Source organism: Pseudorca crassidens, chromosome 16 (assembly GCF_039906515.1).
Source record: "Pseudorca crassidens isolate mPseCra1 chromosome 16, mPseCra1.hap1, whole genome shotgun sequence".
NCBI classification, from domain to species: domain Eukaryota; kingdom Metazoa; phylum Chordata; class Mammalia; order Artiodactyla; family Delphinidae; genus Pseudorca; species Pseudorca crassidens.
Window position 1 is genome coordinate 75,360,793 of NC_090311.1, and position 23,918 is coordinate 75,384,710.

The 23,918-nt window shown below is 37.4% G+C and overlaps 1 protein-coding gene across 4 annotated transcripts in view; it reads right to left on the minus strand.

The window, feature by feature from the left end:
• CHRM3 (cholinergic receptor muscarinic 3) overlaps positions 1-23,918 on the minus strand; it is a 516,440-nt gene that overhangs the window by 364,250 nt on the left and 128,272 nt on the right. For all 4 annotated transcript variants that reach the window (XM_067710998.1, XM_067710997.1, XM_067710995.1 and 1 more), the window contains exon 2: positions 11,594-11,702. The gene's annotated coding sequence lies outside the window, so the exon portion shown is untranslated. The remainder of the gene's footprint in view (positions 1-11,593; positions 11,703-23,918) is intronic.

Sequence of the window (23,918 nt, forward strand, 5' to 3'; positions counted from 1 at the left end):
TGTTAATTCCAAAACAAACAGACTAGGGACATGCAATGTTTTATTTCCCCTTAATGGCTGATTTGCACGCCACATTGGGAATGATCAATTGTGTGAAAACTGGCTCTGCAAGGACAAAAAGGGGGAAGAGTGGGTAAGGTATATCATAGTCACTGGACTAGTGTTACATATATCTGCAGTTAAGGAGTTAATGCAATATCTTCCTTTATAAAATATACATTCCCATGATCATCCAGTGAAATGTAACGATATAATTAACTCAGGCACAATAAATGTTAATTAGCTTCCTGCACTAACAGTAATGTCTTATTTACCAAATTAATCCAATCACTGTGCTGTCTTGAAATTCTACCTAATTTTTCCTGAAATCTTATGAAGGAAATCTTATATTTATAAAAATCAACCCCTCTGAATTTGGTGTTAAAATCTGATGCAATAGTTTAATACGTCAGTTGTTGGCATTTAATTAAAAATGTTTGACTGTAATGAAGAAATTAGGGAAAACGTGTTATATAATGGTATTCAATGTCAAGGTTAAGGTCAAAGTTAAGCTGAAACCCAAGATTTGATTTTAAATATATGTGTTTAGATAAGTAGTCAAGCTCATATTAGAACATTCCTTTAGGAAATACACCGTAGGGATACTCTTACCAGACCTATGAATTGGTGAATCCATATAAAAAGATCATAACCCAAGTTCAGAGCTTTCACTGGTTATCAGTGGCTTTCTACAGACAATAACGGAGACAAATTGCTTTGCTTATATGATCTTTTCACAGGTTATAAAACTCACAGTCTTAGGGAAAGAAAGGAAAAGGAAAAGTGATGGGGAATGGCTGTGACTGTTCTTAGATGTTTCTGAGACAAGAATTCACTCAGCCCGTGTTTACTGAGCATCCACCAAGTGTCCAGCACTGTGATAGGTTCTATCTAGGGTTACAATGGAGAACTGAAAATACTTCTGCAGGAGAAGCTCAGAGTCCAGTTAGGGACGGGAGGATGAACATACAGACAGCAAAGGATTATCAGTTCCCTACATACTTAGTAAGTAACAGCAGAGGAGCTGACTCAGGTGACTCAATATTCTTACATGAGGCAAAACCTTGACCCATATGTTGACGGATGTGTAGTCATTTTCCAGGCATAAGAAAAGGTGACGTTGGGCTTCCCTGGTGGCGCAGTGGTTGAGAGTCCCCCTGCCGATGCAGGGGACGCGGGTTCGTTCTGCGGTCTGGGAGGATCCCACGTGCCGCGGAGCGGCTGGGCCCGTGAGCCATGGCCGCTGAGCCTGCGCGTCCGGAGCCTGTGCTCCGCAATGGGAGAGGCCACAACAGTGAGAGGCCCGCGTACCACAAAGGAAAAAAAAAAAAAAGAAAAGGTGACGTCATTCTAGGCAAAGAGGAGAACATGCGTTAGTCCACTGGCCGAGTTATACAAAAGACTTTAACTCAGGTAATAGTTTAGAATGCTAACCCAAGTTCAAATGTTTGGTGCATGATAGGGTGTGGCTGGATACATTTGGAGTATATCTTGAAATCAGATATTGTAGGGCATTTTATTCTCATTCAAATGTGTCTGGATTGTAAATTTCAAGGCAAAGGGAGTATGGCTACAGGAGATATTTACCCAAAGAGTAAAATATTCAGATTTGTGTGTCCGAAAGAATCCCAACGGCAAGGGCAATGACATGCTAGTAGGGAGTAGTGCTGGAGTCAGATAGATATTAAAATGTTTATGGCCACAATCTAGGTATAAACTGCAGGGCCACATAGTAGTCATGGCAAAGTAAAGAAGAAGATTGTTTTAAAGGCTATTAAGTGATAGAGTCACCTGGATTGGTCACTCATCTTGATTAAAGAGGCCAGGGAACTGAGAAAATGACTCAAATTCTAAAGTGTAACTGCATGGTGGCACCTGCAGTAACCATAATAGGGTTTAAGGGAAGAGAAAAAGGGTGAAATTAATAAATAAATTGGCATTTGGACTCACAAAATTGTAGTTCTTTTTAGAATACCATTAATTCATTGCTTCAAACAACAAACATCTAGAGAGCACTTCTTCCAGTTCTCACTATACTAAGAGTTGGCTATAAAGATGAAGACACTGAGAAACTAAAGAGCTCCTATCTAAACTGACAGAAAAAAGTAAATGAGGTGAAGATTTTGAAAATGTATGAGTTACAAAGGACAAATTACCCAAGAAAAAAGGCTGAGAAGAATTTAAGGGGATTAGATTAATAACACTCGTTTTCTGTTTTGACTGTGACCCTCAGTAAAAAACACATTTTACCATGTAAGTCAGGCACACATGTATATACAAGTTATTAAAAATAATTATGGAATATAGTCTTTATTGTATTATATTTCATTTTAAAATGCTGATGATAACATACTAAATTGATTTTATGATTGATTCTTAGGTCATCCCTGAAGTTTGAACAACACTGACAGAGAATGTAGATGGCAGGACTAGTTTTGTTCAGCAGCCAGCAAAGCAAAGAAGTGTGGGTGTCAGGAACAATGTGATCAAGTCGCCTTTCTCACCTTTCTCGTTAGCAGGAAGAAGAGAGTCTGAACAAAGGAAGAGAATTCTCTCTCTTAATTATCTTTTCCTTACTCTGCACAGCCCTTGAGGGCCCCCTAGCCCAACACATGAAGGAAATAATGAGATTAAAGTCCATGACCCAGTTACTTTTTAAGATTAAAAAAAATAAACACTTTTATTAATGTATTCTAAACTTGTAGCTGATCTCTCAAGTTAATAAACAGGAGCATTATTCAATTCATCTAACATTTATTTCCTTCTCCTATGTGCGCTGCTTTGTGTTAATTTTCCAGGGAGAGCTATGAAAAAACTGAAATAAACAACCTAGAACTCTTTATATATACAGGGTTTTTCTTTGCCTTAAATTTGCCACCTCTACCTTGCAACTTACGTGCCTCTTCCTTGTGAAAGGTGCAGATGCAACCCTAACCTAAGTAAGGAAGCCTCTGACATTACCATAATCTGTTTAATGTATTTTAATAGGCTTAATATTCAGAGTATTGCAGTCGATTTATTTTTCTGCATTATTTGATATGATTATACAGTTTTGACACTCAAAAAAATTCAGTTTTAATTACTCTATTATTCAAGTGCTACATTTTGCAGGTTGTTAGTACCTAGGGTAGGGACCCAATTTGTCAACAGTTTTTACTTTGGCAGACATTTATTTTTGCTCCCTAAATGGAGTAATGAAAAACGGCAGAATTAGCACTGAGGCATTATTGGCGTTACTCCACCTCAACACTCTTTTTACCCCATCATCAAAAAGCCATTAGACCTAATCATTTGACATTATTTGCTAACCTAGATTTTTTTAAAAAACTAAATTCAAAAATGAAGTAAGAACAGCTACGAAATCTTTTGTGGCACATTTGTGTATCAAGCACTGATTTTTACATCAGTGGCATTAAAGTTAAATGATCTTGATTTGAGAAAGTCACCAAAACCATGTATTCAGAGTTAAAAAGTAGGTAAGTTTTCAAACATGAACCTGTGATTCATGGAAAGAAGAAATATTTTTTAAATGACTGCACTGTTATAAGGTTTTTCGTCTTCCCCCAAAGGAATGGTCTACTTTATCTATCATTGCAATCAAAGTGAACAGAGTTTAATATCCACTTACTTGCTGAGCTTAATAAAGAGGTCATTATATTGTATCCAAAACCACTAAAAATGATTGACTCACTGACCAGTTGGAAAACTGGCTCATAACAGTGAATGCACGGCTGACGCTTTGTTTTTCCAATTTTTGAATTGTTCCTTTTGTCACAAGCACTAGGTGCACGTCTGATATCACACTTCTTATTAAATAACCTATATGAAACGAATCTGGTTCCATAACCAACTTTCGTGCAATTAGGTAATACAAGCACAACATGCCTGCATTATTCTGTGTTTCAACACAGAGAGGACTTGAACTTCGATTAAAGAACAAAAAAAATTTAGAAATCGCTTCTCTTCCTTCAGTGTAATTTTTCCCCCTTTGGGTCTCACAGGGTTCAAGTTTTCTGTCCCCCATCAGCCGACTGCACTCTCAGTGCAACCTGGTGATGTACAAAATAGTCTCGGGGATTTCTCCTTTAGATTCTGGAACACCTACAAATATTCTTAAAATGAATAAAGAAAATAAGATAGCAAACATATGAACTATTTAAAAATAATGACTGAGATATGTTATCAGAATTTCCCTTTCTGGAAATGATTAAAATATGAAGTTTTGGTGAGTAAGAATTTCAAACTCTGTAATCTGAAACTTAGAAAAAGTTCAAAACAAGAATTCTTTTTGCTACAGAAACGCTTTAGAGAAAGTTCAAAACAAGAATTCTTTTTGCTATAAAAGAAGTGGCTTTTATTTAAAATTAAATTTATTACTATTTGTATATACATGTATTTATTGATATATATCACTCTATATAAATATATGTGTATACGTGTGTGTGCGTATATATATATATATATATATATATGCATAAACGCACACATATTCTATTCTACTTCCTTTCTTTCCACCACCTGCCCCCTCACTCCCCAGTGGCTACCTAGAAATATAAACTCCATGAGGACAGGAACTTTGTTTATTGTTCATAGCCCAGGGCCTACTACATAGAAGTAAGTCCATGAATATTTGTTGAATGAATACATGGGATACCTAAGTTCTCCAGTTTCATATATTTAACTAACATAATTTAAAACATGACTTTCTTTTCAGGTAATGTAATCCCCTTAAATTTCAAATGACTTCCAAATATTATAATTATCTTCTTTATTAAAAAGCAGGTGCTTCTTTTTTTTTTTTTTTTTTTTTTTTTTTGCGGTACATAGGCCTCTCACTATTGTGGCCTCTCCTGTTGCTAAGCACAGGCTCCGGACGCGCAGGCTCAGCGGCCATGGCTCACGGGCCCAGCCGCTCCGCGGCATGTGGGATCTTCCCGGACCAGGGCATGAACCCGTGTCCCCTGCATCGGCAGGCGGACTCTCAACCACTGCGCCACCAGGAAAGCCCCAGCAGGTGCTTAATTTAAAAAGCACCTGCTGTTTAATTAAAAAAAAAACAACAAAAAAACCACTGCTTCTTCAAAATTATCTCTGCTTCCTAGGCATATTTGGTATTACATTTATATTTTCTTTGTTTGGGTAAATAGAGCAGTTGAGTGGCACATCTAAGGGACAGTAAAACCCTGGTGGTCTCTGTCCATCATACAGAGAAGCAAAATGTGAGATGAATCAACAGAATTCTTTTCAACTAATTGAGCTGAAAAGAAAGTTCATGTGAAAGCATTTGGTGGGATGTTAGTGGATATAAGATACTTATTGAGACCAAGAATATTAATCTTCATCTCGTGGAATCAATCAATTAATGCTTCCACACATGCTCATACCATGGTATTGACACTGACCATTAATGTGAAAAAAATAAAATGGAATAAAACTTGCTAAATGAAGATATTATCTGACTTCAAGGATAACCGGTTCAATCTTAAAAATGGTTAATGCGTTCTCCTGAAAGACACCTGCCTGTATCTGCTTGAGGACATGTCTCTAACAGATACAGATTCTCATTTTTACCCATATCAATTGCTGGAGAAGGATAAAAGGGGAAATCTTTAATTATAAGGTTATAAGCTATTTATTCTTCAGAATATTAAATAAGCATGACTTAAAGCCTGAAGCATATTATATTTTCAAAATTAATTTTATTTTAAAAGTAAAATTAGTTTTCTAATTCCACATATAAAGTATTATGCGCCTCCATATTTATGTATCATTCTATAGTGGTGAAGCTGTCACAAATTTAGGTTATAGAAACATGCATATAAATTGGTAGGGTACCCTGCACATTATACATCTCCTCCTTTGTAAAGAGAAGGTAAAGCCATCCTTGCAGAGCTGTTGTGAATATTAAAGGATGCTGTGCAGTGAAACCCCACTGCATAGTTACTACCTTAGTAGATGGTGGCCATTATCAGCATTATCATTAAATTTCAACATGCAACTCTAGGTCCTTTAGCTAAAAAGAATGTCAGAAAATGGTCACCAAGTTACTTTAGTTTCAAGACTAATACATAAAATAGAGACTAACAAAGTTATCAGGAAACAACCTGGAATTCTATCAAATGTTACCTTTGGGCACAGTTTTAAAAATTCCCAGTTCTTTGAAGAATATTATTCTTGCTGCATTGCTCAACCTACTTGAGCATATCAAAGCTTGCATACTGTGATAATACCTACATTACTCCACTATATTTCTGCTTACACAACTGGATGAATATTCTTAATATAGGATTCATTCAAGCATTATGTCTTTTTGCTTAAAGCATGTCAAGCTAAAATAGCTCATGCACTGAAAACTGGAGTACCCTGTCGGCCCATTTTCCTCTCTTAAAGATGTCTTTATTAGCTTAATGCTTTCCACTTATCTGTCTACAGCCATCTGTGAAAGCTGAATGGCTTGAGATACCCTGTGCTACTTATAACTCTTCCTAGTCAGCCCATATTGACTCCTCTGTGTATGACTGATGTACACTAAGTAACAAAGATGAGAGTCAGAGTGTTTCCATACTGATTTGGTGGACTTAACGGGCTTTCCTGTTAAAACAGTACTATTCAAGAATATTTAACCTAAACAATTTTAAGTCCTCCTCTTAGTGATATACAGTTACCGAAATAAATTTCAGATAAAATTTCAGTTGGCTCTGTAACAAAGGTTTTGTTTATTGACTTAGAGGGCTTTTGGGGATTTGGTTATGTTTCCCTCTAAGTTTTTTTAAAAAACAGCTTGAACCTATAGGAACCTTTGATTACACTTGATATATTCCTCCTCTCTCAAATAAAATTAGTAGTTGACACCCTCTATGAACATGAAATATATATGTGTGTGTGTATATATATACATACACATATATGTAGTAATGTATTATATACAATTAATATAATAATATAAAACACTAAGAACTGTTTTATTGTTGTCTTATTAATTTACATGGAGAAAATCATGCTAACTTCAGTCAAGATGAGGTCAAATAATTCTCATCATTGTTGAAATGTTGTTCTAAAAACAATATGCTTAATGATAAACTACTAAGGAAGTCAGTAGGGTGAGTTATACATTTTCAAAATTCCTGCTACCTTTGGCTAAAAATGTTTAAATGATACAACCTTCATGGTATGCTGAAAGTGACCACTTTTCATTTTTCTGTTTATACTTTTTACTGACTTACATTAATAACAATTTTACTGACTAAGACAAGGAGTGCCCTCAATAAACCAAGAATGTAACAGGAAAGATGGATACTGCTATAGACTGAACACCCCATCAAATTCATATGTTAAATCCTAATGCCCAGTGTGAGAGTATTTGGAGGTAGGGCCTCTGGGAGGTGATTATTAGATGATGAGGGCGGAGCTCTCATGAATGGGATTAGTGCCCTTATGAAACATAAAAGAGGCTCAAGAAAGCACCTTTGCCACTTCCACCAGGTGAGGACACAGCAAAAAGATGGCTTTCTAGGAAACAGGCCCTTGCCATACATAAAATCTGCCAGTGATTTGATCTTGGATTTCCCAGTTTCCAGAATTGTGATTAAATTTCTGACGTTTATAAGCTACTCAGTTAATGGTGCTGTTTTAGCAGCCCAAAGAGACAAAGACAGAAATGTCAACCAATTATTGCAAAAGAAGTGAATGTGTTCTATCAAAGAGGCATCTATACAGTACAGAGGTTAAAGAAAAGGAGGCAACAGTCAATTTTAAGAGGATTAAGGAAGTTTTCATAGGTGGCAGAGCAGGTAAAATGAGTTTGGAAGGAAGCGTCAGAGTTTGATGGGCAGTATCTGCAAACATTAGGAGGCTTGCGGTGTCACACAGGTAAGGCTGGGGTGCTTCTAGGTAGGGCTTGGTCAGCAAACAGGTGGCCAGCAAACAGGTGGAGGGGTTCTGCAGCAGGAAAACAAGAGGGGGCCACATAAAGCCCCCCCAGGGCACTCACAACTCATCTGATTCCACTTCCGGTGACTCTGCAGCAGACATTCAACTTTAATGGACTCATCTTCTGCTTGTCCTCGAATACCTCCCGCTCATTCACAACTGTGAATGGGAGGCTTAAACTGTTCCCTTTATCTGGATGATGCTACGCTTAGACTTATAGCCTGACAAAGTGTGCCTGTTGTTAAAGTCCCACTGATACAGACACTTCATCTATCTCTGTCTCCAAATTACAGGAGACTTCAGTTCTGAATACCCGAGGTCTCCTCCAAACTCTGGTACTTCTCTCTAGTTTCTAGAGATATTGTTTTATGAAATACTAGACTGACATCTAAGTCAGACTCCTTTAGAAGGAGACATCTAAAGTCACGAACAGTTTTTAAGATTAACATCACAAATCCATAATGGTCATGGAAATAAGGACACGTGAGCATCTATCTGCTCAGTACGCCTATGTTCCAACATCATGACCCTGCTTTTTCATTTTATTACACCCTAAATCCTAATATGAGAGGTCAAAATGTGAACTCTGGCCACATTAAAGGACTGCAAGTATGGAATGAGGCAGGGCCCAGGAGAAGCAGGACAGAATAAGCACCATGGTCATCTCTCACCCAGGGCCCCAAGCAGGGTCAGCAAAGCAGCAGTCCAGCCTAACACCACATCCACGGTTTGTGGGCTCCTACCTAGGAATCCCCCTCCAAAACCTTTACCCTCAAAAGCCTCCTCCAGAAACATGATTTTCCACGTCAGGCACAAACGCTATAAAGGCTAAAGGTATTGCAAAAATAAGCAACAAGAATAAAAGGGAGTGTGCACAGAAGCATTCAGTAATGTTATAATCTGAGTTACAGACAAGTCACATTCCATTGACATGCAAAAGACTCTCTGGCTGCTGATTTAGATGGATACAGAGATGGACCAGACCCAACACCGCCATTGTTTCAGATGGTGTATAATTAACACGTGAGAGAAAGAGACTGAGCTTTCTGTTCTGACTGATATATAGCAGCCAGACAATCTACTCTTGGATTACGGCCCCAGCTTATCAGTATTTTCCACCTTGGAAACAAATCGTGACTCATTCGAAAAATGCCACCCATTCCAACTACTGAATTTTGTCCAATACAAACCCAAAAGACAATACTTGAAATTTCTTCATAACAAGAACAAGTAGAGAGTCTGTCTTAGAGCCTAGGGTTATGAAAGTGGAAGTTCAAACCCTCCCTCTCCATTGTTTTGTGACACATATTCTACATTTCCATCTCCTTTCCTCTTTCTTCCTTTTCTTTCCAGAAAGTCATTTTAAATGTGGTAACAGCCCAATCTTCCTAACAAATTAAATAATGAGCTGATGTTCTCTGTTAGGCCTAAAAAAGGCCAATGGATTTTTGTCACCTTTATTTTTTAAATCAGGATGCCGTATTTGTTATGTTTGTACTTGTAATTTGATTTAAATTATTGTCTGTCTTTTTTGAAATTGTGGATCTAACAAAGCAAATCCTATAATTGAACACATTTCTAAAAGTCCCCTAAATACAACGTATTGCAAAGACACTTTCAGAATCAGAGAATCTCTCATTTACATTACTTTATAATTGCATTACATAGTAATTTGCAATTATACCTCCACAATTCCCAATGGTGATAGCCTACCCTTTCTTGCCAGATGCTGTGTTCCACCATCCTAACAAAAGCATTATGGAGTATATTGTAATTATTCCCATTTTATTTCTCATAAACCGAGGCTTCAAAAAGTTCAGTAACTACTTTAGATTTCACCATTAATTCATAAATGGTTTTGAACCTAGGACTTTCTGATTCCAAAATCTGTAGTCAGCACCAAAATCCCATGCTCATCCAGTGAATAATAATCACTAATGCTGATTGGTTACTTACTGTCACACAGTGCTCCTACGAGCTTGACCACATTAACTCATGTAATTCACACAACAACCCTATGAGATAAATACTCTTATTATTAGACCCATTTTACAGATGAGCACACTAAGGCACAGAGAGGTTAAGTGACTTGTTCAACACTGCAAAGCAGGAAAATGATGAAACTGGGTTGTAACCCCAGGCAATCTGACTCTACCACTCCCTGCCCCACCCCTGGCCCCACCACCATACTTAAGGACTACACTACAAAATCAGCAAGTGAATGTATGTTACCTATTTTTAAGATTTTTGTTTCACTTATATGTAAAAATTTTATTTGTGTAATAAACCATGGCCTCTTCAATGGTAATCATAACTAATTTCTGGAAAAGAATTTCCAAACCAGTTTTATTGCACTGACCCAGTTACGTAATAATTTAATTTTAGTGGAAAAGTCTTTCTCAATATTACTAAATATAGTTGTCAAGATTTTCATTTACAGTCTTTTATTTTAAACAGGCTAGCTGTATTCTGTTGGCTAAAGAGAATGGTCAGATGAGGTGTTAAAGAGATTTCAGTAAACAAAAAAATTAATACATTAAACTGAAGGAGTAATATCTGATCGAATTTCTATGTTGCTCCCTTGGGATCCTGAAATTAAATGATACATAATAAGTATCTAGTGTATCTTGTCTCCTCCAAGAATAAAACACCTAAAAATAAACTATAATAGAGTAAACATCCTGGAGATCAGAAGTAGAAACCTAATTATTATGGTTGGTGGGGATTTGTGTGTGCAGTGTGTGTGAGAAAAGTGTTTTTTCATATTTCATTTAAACATAACTTTCTGAAATACAAAAAATAATTGGGGTCATGAGTTAACGTTAAGTGTAATTTTATCATTTATCTCTTAGGTGAATAACAAATAAAATGTTAGACTCTATTAACCAATTTTAAAAGAACACTGTGGTCACAACTTCATTTCCAGCTCCCTACTTGTAATAACAGTCAGCCACAGACGATATCTATTCTTATGGGGTTTTACTGTTAATAATTTCACATTCATTATCTTATTTGTCCTTTAATCTTGTGAATTAGGTAAAGCAGAAATTCTTCCTCTCATTTTGCAGATGAAGAAACTGAGCCCTAGATATTTAAGGGACTAGTCAGATGATAAATGTTGGAGCTGGAACTAAAATTAAGGGAATTGAGTAGAATTTCCTTTCAATGACACCATAAACAACCTATGTCAATTACCCATATGATACTTGTGTAAGTGAAAGTGTATTAGATACCCTGTTAGATAAAACTGCAATAAAATTGAACTGTTTCACAATATTAAACTAAGTAAAATTTTCAGGCTTACACTGATTTATATGATATTAAAGAACCAAAAGACACTGAAACTTTTTATTCAGTTAAAAGAGAGGTAAAATTCTACACTTCTAAACTCTGCCTATTTAGATATATATATATTACCATATCAATATGCACACATATACATAACAGATACATCTAAACCTATTTTTTCCTTTTGCAGTTGGTTGGTACATAGACTAAGTCTAGCCAATTTCATAACAGCAAAACAAACGCAAGTATTTTGTACACTTCTTGCAAGGTAAGTGCACACTGTACTGAAGATCTCAATATATAACCATGTAAATGGTACTGAATAGAGAATACTTACTAGTGAGGAGCCTTGGCGGTGTACATCATGATGGGAATGGGTACAGTTCAGTCAATCCACAGTCCACTGAGCGACTCATAACTGAAACAAGCGCCATCACTGTTCAGACCTAAGCAGGCACACAAAGAGAGGACAGTCAGTAAACACCATTTCGTACCATTTGCACAAGAGCATCTTTCCAACCTGCAGCATTAAAAAAAAAAAAAAAAGTCTGACAAGCAATCCAATGAAAGGGCTTTAATTTACACACCTCTGTTTTCCATATTATGAGCAATATAGCAGTGGAAACACACTGTACAGTCAGTAAAGAAGCAATAAATTTAGTGATTATGTAGCAATTAGGAAGTAATAAATTTAGTAGTAAACTGGTATCACATTACTGGAGGCTATAAACTTATCAATAACAAACTAAACCAAAAAAATTAACATACTCTGATGTATATTTTTTGGGGGCGGGGCTATGTGCTGAGCATTTACAGCACATCTCTGTACGAAATTTCATTTAGTCTTGACAACAAAACTGCAATGTAGGTAATCTCCTCACTTTACAACACTTAAGGCTTAGAGGCGCAGGGCGGTTGGTCCAAGTCCCTACTCTATAGCTTATGCTGCTTCTCCATATCATGTGGAGTGTGCCAAGCACACAGTTTTTCCTATGCTTACTTGTGCTCCATGTAAATTACAATATGAAAAGCAGATACCAGGAGGATTATATAAAGACGTATCTTTGTTTCCCTGTTAGAAACTGTTAAAACTGTTAGAAGACAAGCACTGTATTCTACTCATCTTTGTATGCCAAAATGTAAAGTGAGATCTTGTTTTGGGATACAGTACCTGGCACACACTAATATTTGCTGAGTAAATAAATGAATAACAGCATCAACAGAAGTAGGAATTGGCAAATATCTTTTGTCTCAAGTCACACTTTTCGCTTTGTCAGTCCTTTCACTTAACTTGCCAAACTTGTCTTCCTGTTTGCAACACAATCTCAGGAAAAAGTAGGAAGAAACATGTAAAAATCATGTGAATGAAGTTCAAATAGAATCATTCAAAGAATTACAAACTAGTCAGTAGTCAGTTTAATTTAGTTCAATTGGAGAGGTTTCTGAAGAACAGCAAAAGGTAAAGTAACAAAAATTTTCCAGAGAGGGAGAAAAGAAAAAATCCACCTTTCACTTCTAGGTCGGCCATCAGCTGGCTAACAAAACCTAATCACCTTTCCTGTGGTCAGATCCCAACAGAGGAGAACACTGAAATGACTAAAGACTCCAGGTAGAAACTTCATGATCACAGGAAACTAAGAAGTGCTGCTTTGGATTGGAGATGCTGTAGAGAAGCAGCCAGACTGGAGACTCTGATGGTCAGACCCTAATTTACCCTGCAGACGAACAGCGTCTCAGCACCCTGCCTATGTAGGGCAGGGCCTGGCAAACCATAGCCTGCTGCCTGTTTTGGGGTAGCCCGTGAGCTGAGAATGGTTTTTGCACATTTAAATCGTTGGAGGAAGTTAAAAGAATCATATGAGTGTAAATTATTTGAAATTCAAATTTCAGAGTCTGTAAATAAAGTTTTATGAGAATACAGCCACAACCACTCACGTACATATTGTCTCTGGTTACTTTCATGCTACAACAGTAGAGTTGAGAGGTTGTGAAAAAAATAGTATGACTTGCAAAGTCTAAAATATATTTACTATTTGACCCTTTACAGAAATCATTGGCTGATTTCTGGTCTAGAAAACTGTTAGTTCTCAATTTGGAGGGGATGATACTAGAGAAAGGGGCTGCTTCAGGGCAGAATGGAAGCAGGAGGTGGGAATCCACTTCCCTACAAAGACCCATGGACAATGCAATATTATGAATATAGCAGGAGTTTTTCTGGGGACAGTGGGGTTCTTCCCTGGAGGAAGCACCAGAAAGGAAGGTAAATTCAGCCACACTCAATCTGGCACACAGGCTGGGCCCATGAGGATGGATGGAGAAATCTGGCTACCAGGATGTCAGTTTTCAATACAGCAGAATGAAGTTCTCATGAAGGAAATCAAATCTCCAGGGCTCTGATTCTCTTCCCATATGTGCCAGTCTCAAGAAAGGCAGATAACTTAGGCAACCAGTTTTGTTTTGTTGTTTTTGCTGAAGGTCTGAAGAAGAAGATTACGAGAGCAAACGGAGAAACCCTACGCAGGTAAAAGACACTCCATCTATCCCACAGAAGGGCAAATGGTGGGCCATATCTAAGGATGGATAAACAGGTGATGAAGCAAAACAAAACAAAGCACAAAGACTATATAAAAAAGAATCTGCTACATAACACAAGGAAACCATAGATGGAGTATTTGCATTTGAAAGATATCAAAGAAAGTTAAAATAATGTTTTGTAGCACATCCGCTTTGTGCTTTTGATGAAGTTTGAGACAACACAGGATAAAATCCCAAAGATTTATCTTTAGAGAAGTTAATTACACCCCAATAAATGGAATGACACTTAAGTGGTTTCCCATTTAAATTTTAATTGCATCTCGGTGAAGAGAAGAGGGGTTTTGATCTCAAAGACTTGGGTCTGAACATCAATTCCATTTATTTTCTTGCTGTACGACCTTGGACAACTTACTTTCTAAGTCTTATTCCCATCACCTCTTCAACAGGGTTATTCTGAGAGTTGTAGGACAAAATATGCATTAAAAATCCAGCATACTGCCTGCCACATGGGAGGCACAGGATACATAGCAGCTTCGTATGTTCTTTCTGGCCCTGCTTACTTTCTCACCCTCTTGTTCTAACAGCAATCAACTACCGCGATCATTACAGCCGTAGGAAAATGGCTGCCGGACACGTAGGTCTCATCTATGCTGTCACATTTGACTTTGCACCTTATTTTCTCTAGGTGGACTACACCTTTTCACTTTGGGCTCCTCTCTATTTAACTGGTAAGACGGTATTCACTTGACAAAGAATTTAATTCAGAAGGGAATTCTGTAGCCATCCTTAATCCCTTAGGCAGAAATATACAGTCACAAGATTTTGTGCATTAAATCCATTTTTATGATTAATACTGTATTATTATTTATTTACATGTGTCTTTCCCAGGAGGCTGTATCTTGGTCAAGTGCATTGATAGGATACATCAAGAGGAAAAACTATGGTCTCATGGGGAAGACAGACATGGCAATGGAAACACACACACACACACACACACACACATACACTTGGCCTACATTTCTGCCTATTCACTGACCTCGCAGTGGACACTGCCCCCAAGTCTTTTGATCCTTACTGAATGGACAGCACCTCCTTCATGCAAGATGCAACCTGGAGTCAAACAGTGACTTCATCAATGCTTGGTGAACAACAGGCTCTATTATTTTCTTAAGGAATAAATAAAGAATGATGGAAAGGTAAAGTTGGTGAGGATTTGATACATAAAAAATGGACATTTAGAACACTGTTGGTGACCCTGACCACTTAATTATCCTGGAACACCATTTGGAAATATGCACAAAATCGTACAAATGTCTTCATTTTACACACTTGGTTATTAAATCATCTTTAGAAGTAGTCCCCAGTGACAAACTTCTCCCATATCTTGAACATCTACCATGTGCCAGACTCTGGTAGGTACAACCTCTAAGTAGCTATTATTATTCTTTTTTTTTTTTTTTTTCAGAGGAGAAAATTGAAGGTGAGGAAACAAGAGAATTTTTTCTTGACTAGTATCACACAGGTAGTAGAGACTTAAGTATATCAAATTCTAAAGTCTAGGCATTGCCATATAAGAAACTAAGCTTGGTCTCTACATTGTAAGAAGATGTTCTTAACAGAACACTAATTGTGCAAACAGTTGATAAATGGTAGCTGTTATTACTACTATTATTAATACCATAACCCAACAAAAGGGAATCAGTTCAACACTATGGAATGTTACATTGTTAAATGTATATGATGCTTTATTGCTATAATAAGTATGAAAGTTATGCTGATATAAGGAAATGTGTACATAAATGCAGAATACAAAATATTACATATAGATTCATTAAAATTACAGGCAGTTCCACATAGGGTAGCTTAACAAAAATTAGAAGACAGTGTGACACATATAATAAAATTTTCGATTATAGGTAACTTATTTGAAGCTCATCAATTAATTTGAGAAAGTGAAAATTTGCTTGAGTTCAAATTTATGTTTAAAAAAACAGATATGTATATACATTTCTAAAAGTGGTGATAACATCCTAGACCTTCTCCACATTTGAAAGCTCATTTTTTTCTCCGAGCAAGATAATATATTACTATTGTTTCAGTAAAGAGCTGTTTGTCTGTCCATTTATTTATTTTGCTGTTAGGAGTGGAAACATTTAGGGGCTGATTTAAAAAATAAGAATGACTGAAGTTTTCTTTGAAACGGAGTCATTTAAACCATCTACTCTAATTAAAACAGACATCGTTTACTTTAATATTTCCCAATTAGCATAAGCAATCAACATATGATGATGCTAACTCCTATACACAAAGGTTTTATATGTATATATTATATATATGTGATACATACACACACATATATATGAGAAAAAGAGACAGCTATTTCAGCAGAACCTCAAAAAGAATAGTGTCAAAAGTCATTATCCAAAAAAGGGTGAGAATATTCGACAAGAGCAACAGTTGAGGCTCAAAAACGTGTGGATTTGTGCTCAGACAGCATCTGGAAACTAACCCCACCAGAGGCTATCCAGCTCACTGCTCTTTTTAGTTGCAGACTTTCCTCTGAAGGCAGTTCTAATCAGTGTCACCCACTCACGAAGCATATAATGTTCTTTTATTCTCATCACATTATAAGAGAACAAAGGTACAAAAATTCAAAGAATTCTGTTTGATCAAAAGTACCTTTTACCAGTGAAGGTGCAGGAAAGTGACCTTGATTGCAAAGCTATGAAACCTACTCATCTAGGAATCAGAAGCGTCTCCTCCTGTGTGAGTGGGTGGCTTCTCTTCCCTATGATGATTATGTCAAGAGTTTAACGCCTGATTTATCCATGGTTTGAGCAAACTAATGGTTAGGTCTGAGGCAAATAGTGATATTACGGATGAAAATATACATTTTAGCTAGGTTTTCCATAACTTGAAGACTATTTGAAGAGTATTTTTTCTTTCTTCGTTGACTCTAAAATTATTTTTCACCAGGCTTAACTATTTTAGTAACTGCATTTGGTAGCCACAGTGGTAAGGTAGAAAATAATAAACCCAAAAGAATGACAGCCTCGGTGAAAAAGGCTCAGGCATAAGCGAAGTAGGAGGTATATCTCTAAGTCTGGTTTAAATTGCTACCGGGCAGGTTTATATGTGTGTTTACATTTGTAATGAGGCAACTGTCACTTCATGTTTACGTTTATTGGCTATTAGAGTTTAAAGAATAGTTGTACTGAAAATTAACTTCTATGTTTAGTCTACATTTGCTCTCCTAGTGTCCCAGTCATCTTCTCTCTTAAATTTAACTAAAGGACAGTTAAATTAACTAGACAAAAATCAGTGGATTATTTTTCATATGTAGTTTACAAAACAGAGACAGCCGGCCTCCAACTCTATTTAAATTTTAAATCAAACTCCAACGTTATCTAATTGGGTTGACACAACCATTAGACAGACTGCGGATAAAGGGCTCTCTTATGAATCAGTGCTGTCACGATGGTACAGAAGTGGTTAAACTGTCAGACGGAGTGGCGTTGGGGAGGTGAGCTAATGCAGAAAGAAGGTCAAAAGTTAGGGCAAAGCCAACACACAGAAAGTGGGAAGCAGTTTCTATTGGCTTCTCCTTTAAAAAAAAAAAAAAAAAGGAAAAACAACCTTTCAGAGTCTCGCATCATGCTTTGTAATTGCACTGTAGGTGAGAACTATGTACATGAAAGAAAGAGATATTTGGAAAGCCCTCCCCAAATGGTACAATCTCATTATTTCAGCCACTACACGCTCCTGCTCTCCCCTTTCTTTTTTCTCTTCTGCTTCTCCCCAACCCTCGCTTCTCTTCCTTTTCCTCTTCTACCTGTCCTTTTTTATTTTTATTTATTTTATTTATTTTTTTTGCGGTACGCGGGCCTCTCACTGTTGTGGCCTCTCCCGTTGCAGAGCACAGGCTCCGGACGCGCAGGCTCAGCGGCCATGGCTCACGGGCCCAGCCGCTCCGCGGCATGTGGGATCTTCCCGGACCGGGGCACGAACCCGTGTCCGCTGCATCGGCAGGCGGACTCTCAACCACTGCGCCACCAGGGAAGCCCTCTACCTGTCCTTTTTTAGCAGAAGCATCATCATAATCAGTGTTACTTATGTGCCTTCCCCTGTGCACAACACTTTGATGGGGGCTTTACACGTGTATCTGTTTTCTTTTCAATGTCTTCCAGAATTGCTATTACTATCCATCTTTTAAAAAGCTGCGGTTCTTATCAAGTGAATTTTACAGCCAAATAGCCAGTGAGTGAGCAAATGTAGGAATCAAATCTGATTCAATCTAATTCTTTTATTAGTAAAAGAAAGATTCCTGGGAATAGAACTCTTTGCAAATGCAGAATTTAGCAGAACATCACAGACCCTGAGCATCTAAGGTATTAGGATGTTAGGTGGGGTGGTGGAATCTGGGAGCTGAATTAAGTTAGCCTTCAAAACACAATTCCATATCAGAGAGCTATTCACTTAAACATTCTCAAATAACAGCAACAGATAAGTTTGGGAACAAATGAAAGTAATTTCTGAACCTTAATGTTAGGAGGGACAATAGGGTCAATGTACCAGTTAACTTATGGATGATAAAAACAAAGACAGACAATTGTTACTAGACCAACAGATATGTAAACAGGCAGGGTAGTTAAAGGGGTATTTCTTTACCAAACTGCAACAAAATTAGCAGTCTATGACTACCTCGGCCACCTGAAATATGCTAGGAATATTAGAGATGGAACCCAAGAAAAGCAAACTTAAAAGTCACCTTTGAAACCTAAGAAATGAAAGAAAAGAAAAAACAAAGAAAGAAAAGCAAGCTTAATTATTACCTTAAGACCTCATAGGACCCACTATTGGAATGAGGAAGCTTTCTACCGGAATACATCCACAGAGGCAAAATATTCATTTACATTGAGATGGAAATGGCGCCCTTACAATTTCTAAGCTGTCTGCTAGAATGCATCATTACTTTCAAGTACTTGAGAAGCCCGTGCACTCTTGATTCTGAAATCTGAAAAGGCCTTTGGTTTCCTGGAAGCACAGTATGAAGGAAGACAGCCAAAAAAGCATAGAAAAGATTCAGGTTGGGGTTTTCTCTTTTCACATTACCAGCCTGGACTTTTAGATGGCTATCTTCGTGCATTTCTTTGGATACTTTCCTAGTTTTGTCTTGAAATGAAATGACTTATGATTCAGAAATCATAGTTAGCTCAAGTGGATATGACGATTTTCAAAAAGTTGAGGGCTTCCTAGTATCTTGGGCATAGAGATGCCTCGGCTATGTTTTGGAGTTAAAATATTTACAAATTTCACAAATGCTATTTAGTCTTTGGAAGTGATCGCACTTCCTTTAATCCCAGGGCACAGTTAAAAGACAAATGCGGTAAGCATTCCTTAGTACTAATATTCAGACCTCTCTTGACTAAGTGAGAAAGACTGCAAGTAAACAGGGCAACAGGATACTGTGTGCTTAGGGCAGAAAGAGGACAACCTCATCACTTAGGATGGCAGCAAGTGTGGCTTTTGCATTCAGTACTTCAGATGCATCATTTCATACAGCTGTCTCTCTTAGCCCAAGTCTCCTCTAACCTCTACATTTAAGCAAGGGAAGTATCATTTTAAATAAGGATAAAAAGAGGGCCTTCCCACTTACATATTAGAGAAAGTACGTTTTAGGTTACTTACAAATTGATATCAAGGATATTATTAAGAAACAAAGAACAAGCAATAATCCTAAGGTAGAGGGCACGATAAAGGCTTTGGATAGGAACTCCTCTACCATATGTGTATATACACAGATTGTTCTTAAACTATGCAGTTATACAGTGAGGCCAACCATTAAGATTACTGACCTTCCTGGCAGTTACCCGCTGAATTCCATAAGCCTCCAACTTCCTGATGGACATAAGAACACGGGCTGGCAGCCCCACCAGTAAACTCTAAGCCAGTTAGTAGAATGCACTCTTCACAAAGTTTCCCTTCTTCCTCAGTCACAGCTCATGAGTATTAATCTTGAAGCTATGTTCTCCATCCCAGTAGAGACTGTTTGCCATTGGAGGAGAATGCCTTTAGCCAAGAGAATGCTAGTAACCATGTCCTCCAGCTAGGACTAGAAGTAAATTATTCAGCTAGAAATAAATTACTGAGATAGAATGGGGAGCAGTCAAACCACGTTCTCCTCTGGACATTCTGGGAACTGGAAAACCAAAGCCAAGGTTAGAATTTAGGTAATTCATCCAACGAAAGGAAACGTGACACCATGAGGATAGTCACATAACCCTAAACCAAATGTTATTCCTGCCTCCTGGACTCCAAATACAGAATGGAGTCGGGAGCAACAGACTTAAGACGCCTCACAGGCTTGGAACTAGCAATGTATTGTTGAAGTCTAAAGCATGCTTTCTCATACACGCGGCAGGCTTGCAACTTGAAAACAGTGCATGCTGTTCAAGATACCTAATCTGCCTCAGCCTCATCAGCAATGCCAGGTGAGGCTGCATCCCTCTGGTTCAAGGTCAAGCTGCAACAGCCTGTACCCAAAGGCCCGGATGACAGCCTCTTTCACAGCTCTTGCCTCTACTCCAGCCTAACCGATGGCCCCGCCCTCAAAAGCCACTGACCTCCATGAGGCTGACTCCTTGATTCTAGGGAACGAGCTTCAGAAGTACCAACAACAGGTCCAGGCCAGGAAAACGGCTGAGATTCCCAAACGAAAAAACAAATGTAGGGATGAGGGGAAAAAAGATCTTCCCAATAGGACAGGATTCTTAGGCCTAAGCAAAACCCAAGGGCAACACAAGGAGCCTGAAGAATTTGCTGGCAAGAGTGTGAAAGTGTTTTCACAAGGTAGATCCCACGCTCAATGTGGGTCTGGGGTTCTAGAAACACAGGGCCTAAGGGGGAAAAAAAGAAATGCAAAGGACTTAAAATATACTAGATAGGAAAGAAAGGTCTCAAGTAAGACCTGGTGACTGGGGTTCCACTGAAAGTTGGTAATATGACAGCAACATGATGAACTTCCCTTTTAGGAGAGAAGAGACAGATAGACTGAGATATTTTTGCCCCAGGTATGCTGAGTGCATAATACCAATATTAACTAACAGAAAGATTTCTCCCAAGTTTTAATCTATCTTCCTTCCCTCAACAAAGATTTGGTGCTGAATTAATTCTACTACTCAGGTTCTGATAAAAGTATAAGCATTTGGTGGAAGAAAGTTGTAAAAGCAGCCCAGGCTGCAAATGCTAAAGATCCATCTAGAATGTAAGCTGCATGAGAGCAGAAGCTCGCTCACTGCTGCCGCTACAGCAGGTAGCACAGTTGCCTGGAAGGTACTGGAATATCTTTGGATGGATAAGCATGCTTATAGAAAGACAGCATCTCCTAAGTAAGTCTTCACTGAAGTTTAGCAGCTCCTAGCAGTGCTATTACACCCTTCAATCAATGACAGCTTTACTACAGCACAGATTATGATTTTTATTATTCTGTATCATGTAGTCATCCTCTCCCGCGAACTAGGTAAGATGCCAGCTGTTCCAAATATGGACTGTATCATTTAATCCTTATCACAACCTTGAAACTATATATTAGCCTCATTTAACAGATTAAGAAACTGATGATTCAAACTTAGGTTGAATTTTGCCAAATTTCATTCACTTTCCACCATACAATAATTTCTTTATCTTCTGTCACAGAGAATGTTCCTGAAATCAGAAATAATAGGTAGACTTCTGGAGGTGAGAGGTGGCAGCAAATTCTGGCATCGTGATGATGTTATATGATAGTAATCTAGCCAGGGATTCACTTCCCAATCTATGAAATGGGATAAAATAAGTTAATAAACACGTGAAAATGCTTTGAAAATTAAGGATGTAGAAGCGTATATCAGTGTGTGTGTTCTCTAATGAACATTTCCATTCTGACACTCATGTAACGGTGAGGGAAAGTAGCGGGGGACAACCAGCTAACCAGCCAGAACTGCCAAGGCAGCCTATACTCAATGGGGCAACAGAGGTGGCAGGCAGATTAGCCTCACTGCTAATGTAGTAGTCTACCATCATGGAAGACTGAGCTTAATTATGGAGGTCTTATTCAGTAGGTTTTATTACCATATTCACATAAAAATTGAGGAATAGGAAGAACAGAATGCTTTTCTTTTCTAAAAACAGAGTGATTTGGCCTTTTTTCCCCCTAAAGGAGAATGAACATGTTCCCAAAGATATTACTATTTAAGGCTTTAATTAAGGGGGCATTTTGCAAAAATAAATCTTTTGTTTCATGCAACTAATAGAGTGAAAATTTAAAAGACATAAATAATATCTCAGCTGAATCTGCTTGAATCCTTTTTGTTCTCATTTCGTTAGAGGTGATTCTGCATACATTTATAGCAAAATTATATTCAACTACCAGGCAATCCTTTCTCTTACATTTTTCCAGTGTATTCCCGATTACTTTCTAACTTAACCTCCCAATTTTCATTACACTTTGCTTTTTTTGTTTTTTTTTAGGATCTTAACGTTAAACTTTATCAGGTAGAGTGAACTCCTACATATCTTGTAAGAAAAATTCATCTTAGAAGCCCATTCTAGAGTCATTCTTTTCTACAAGACAAAGTAAAAAGGAGACATATTTTCCTTAGAATTAATTAAGTGCATGGTATCTTGTAACACTTAATCCACAAAAATTCTATTTTAAGTAGAGTCACAGAAAATGCTTCTAACATTTTATGACACCTGACATGATCAAACTATATGAGTTATACTCAATCCCTAAATATAGTCATTGGTTCCATTAAACTATTTTTTAAGTTTCTTACCAGATGTTCTCATGATCCTCTAACATTTTAAAATATAATTTTCCTGTACACCTTAAACTTACACAGTAATGTATTCAATTATTTCTCCATAAAACTGCGAAAAAAATGTCATTTCCCTCATCTAAATTCATCATCTCTATCAAATATGTAGTTTTTTCCTGTTTTTGGCCCCAAAGCTTTTAAAAAATAATGGCCAAATACAATAATGAGAAACAAATTCTGAAATGAGTCCTATTTATTCTTTTATCATTACTATCAAACTAATTAACAGCGTGGTCCTGGTACAAAGCTTGACTCTAGTCACCATGAGGCTCATATATGGCTTGGGTAGAGGAAATCTTGTTCTTCTAAAAGTATACTAAGCAATGGAATGAGCTGAATTTTGATATAACTTTATGAAGTGACACGAGACAAATAATTCAATGTATAAAAGAAATCACATGCATACAAATTTCCATACATCTGAATGAGGGGGCTACTGAAGAGAATGAGATGATGTGCACATCAAATTGGGTTGATTGAGGAAAGCTTCCCAAAATACATCTATTTGAACTTGGACTCGATGAGAGCAGAAAAATTCGAGAAAAGGACAGCCGGTGCTGTACATGGGAGAGAGGTTTTGTCAGTGATGGCAAGTCAGCTAGTCTAGTGTAGAGAACTAGGTTGCCTGCATTGGAGAATAAGGTTTGGTCAACAGGATATGCAAAGGGAAAATAAACGCACTCCTTTCAAGCCTTTTATCTTTGAAATGGCAAAAACAGAAAAGAAAAATTTTTTAAAAAAAAACAGAAAAGACAAATTAAAAAAAAAATCCTCAACTTTCAATTCTTGTTTTCTATATTTTAAGATAAAGCATGAAGAAAATACAAAATTATGTGAATTTATTTAGAAATAATCTACATACGGTGGAATTCACCCTTTTTTAGTATACGGCTTGTTGAGTTTTCATAAATGTTCACTGTAGTGTATCCATGCCCACAATCAAGATACACATCTCCACTGCCCTAGGAAGTTACCTGTGTCCTTTGTAGTTCGTACCCTTCTACCTCCCCAGCCCTGGCAACCACTGCTCTGCTTTCTACTCTTGCAGTTCTTCCAGAATGCCTGACAAATTAAACGCTTTTGTGTCTGGTTCCTTTAATTGGGCATATGTTAATGTGTGGAAGACTCATAATTGTACGAGTTTATCTCTAGATTCTGAATTATGTTCCATTGATCTGTATATCTGTCTTTTTAAAAACCTTTTGATTATTTTGGGTCCTGTGAATTCCCACATAAATTTCTGGATCAACTCATCAACTTCTGCAAAAA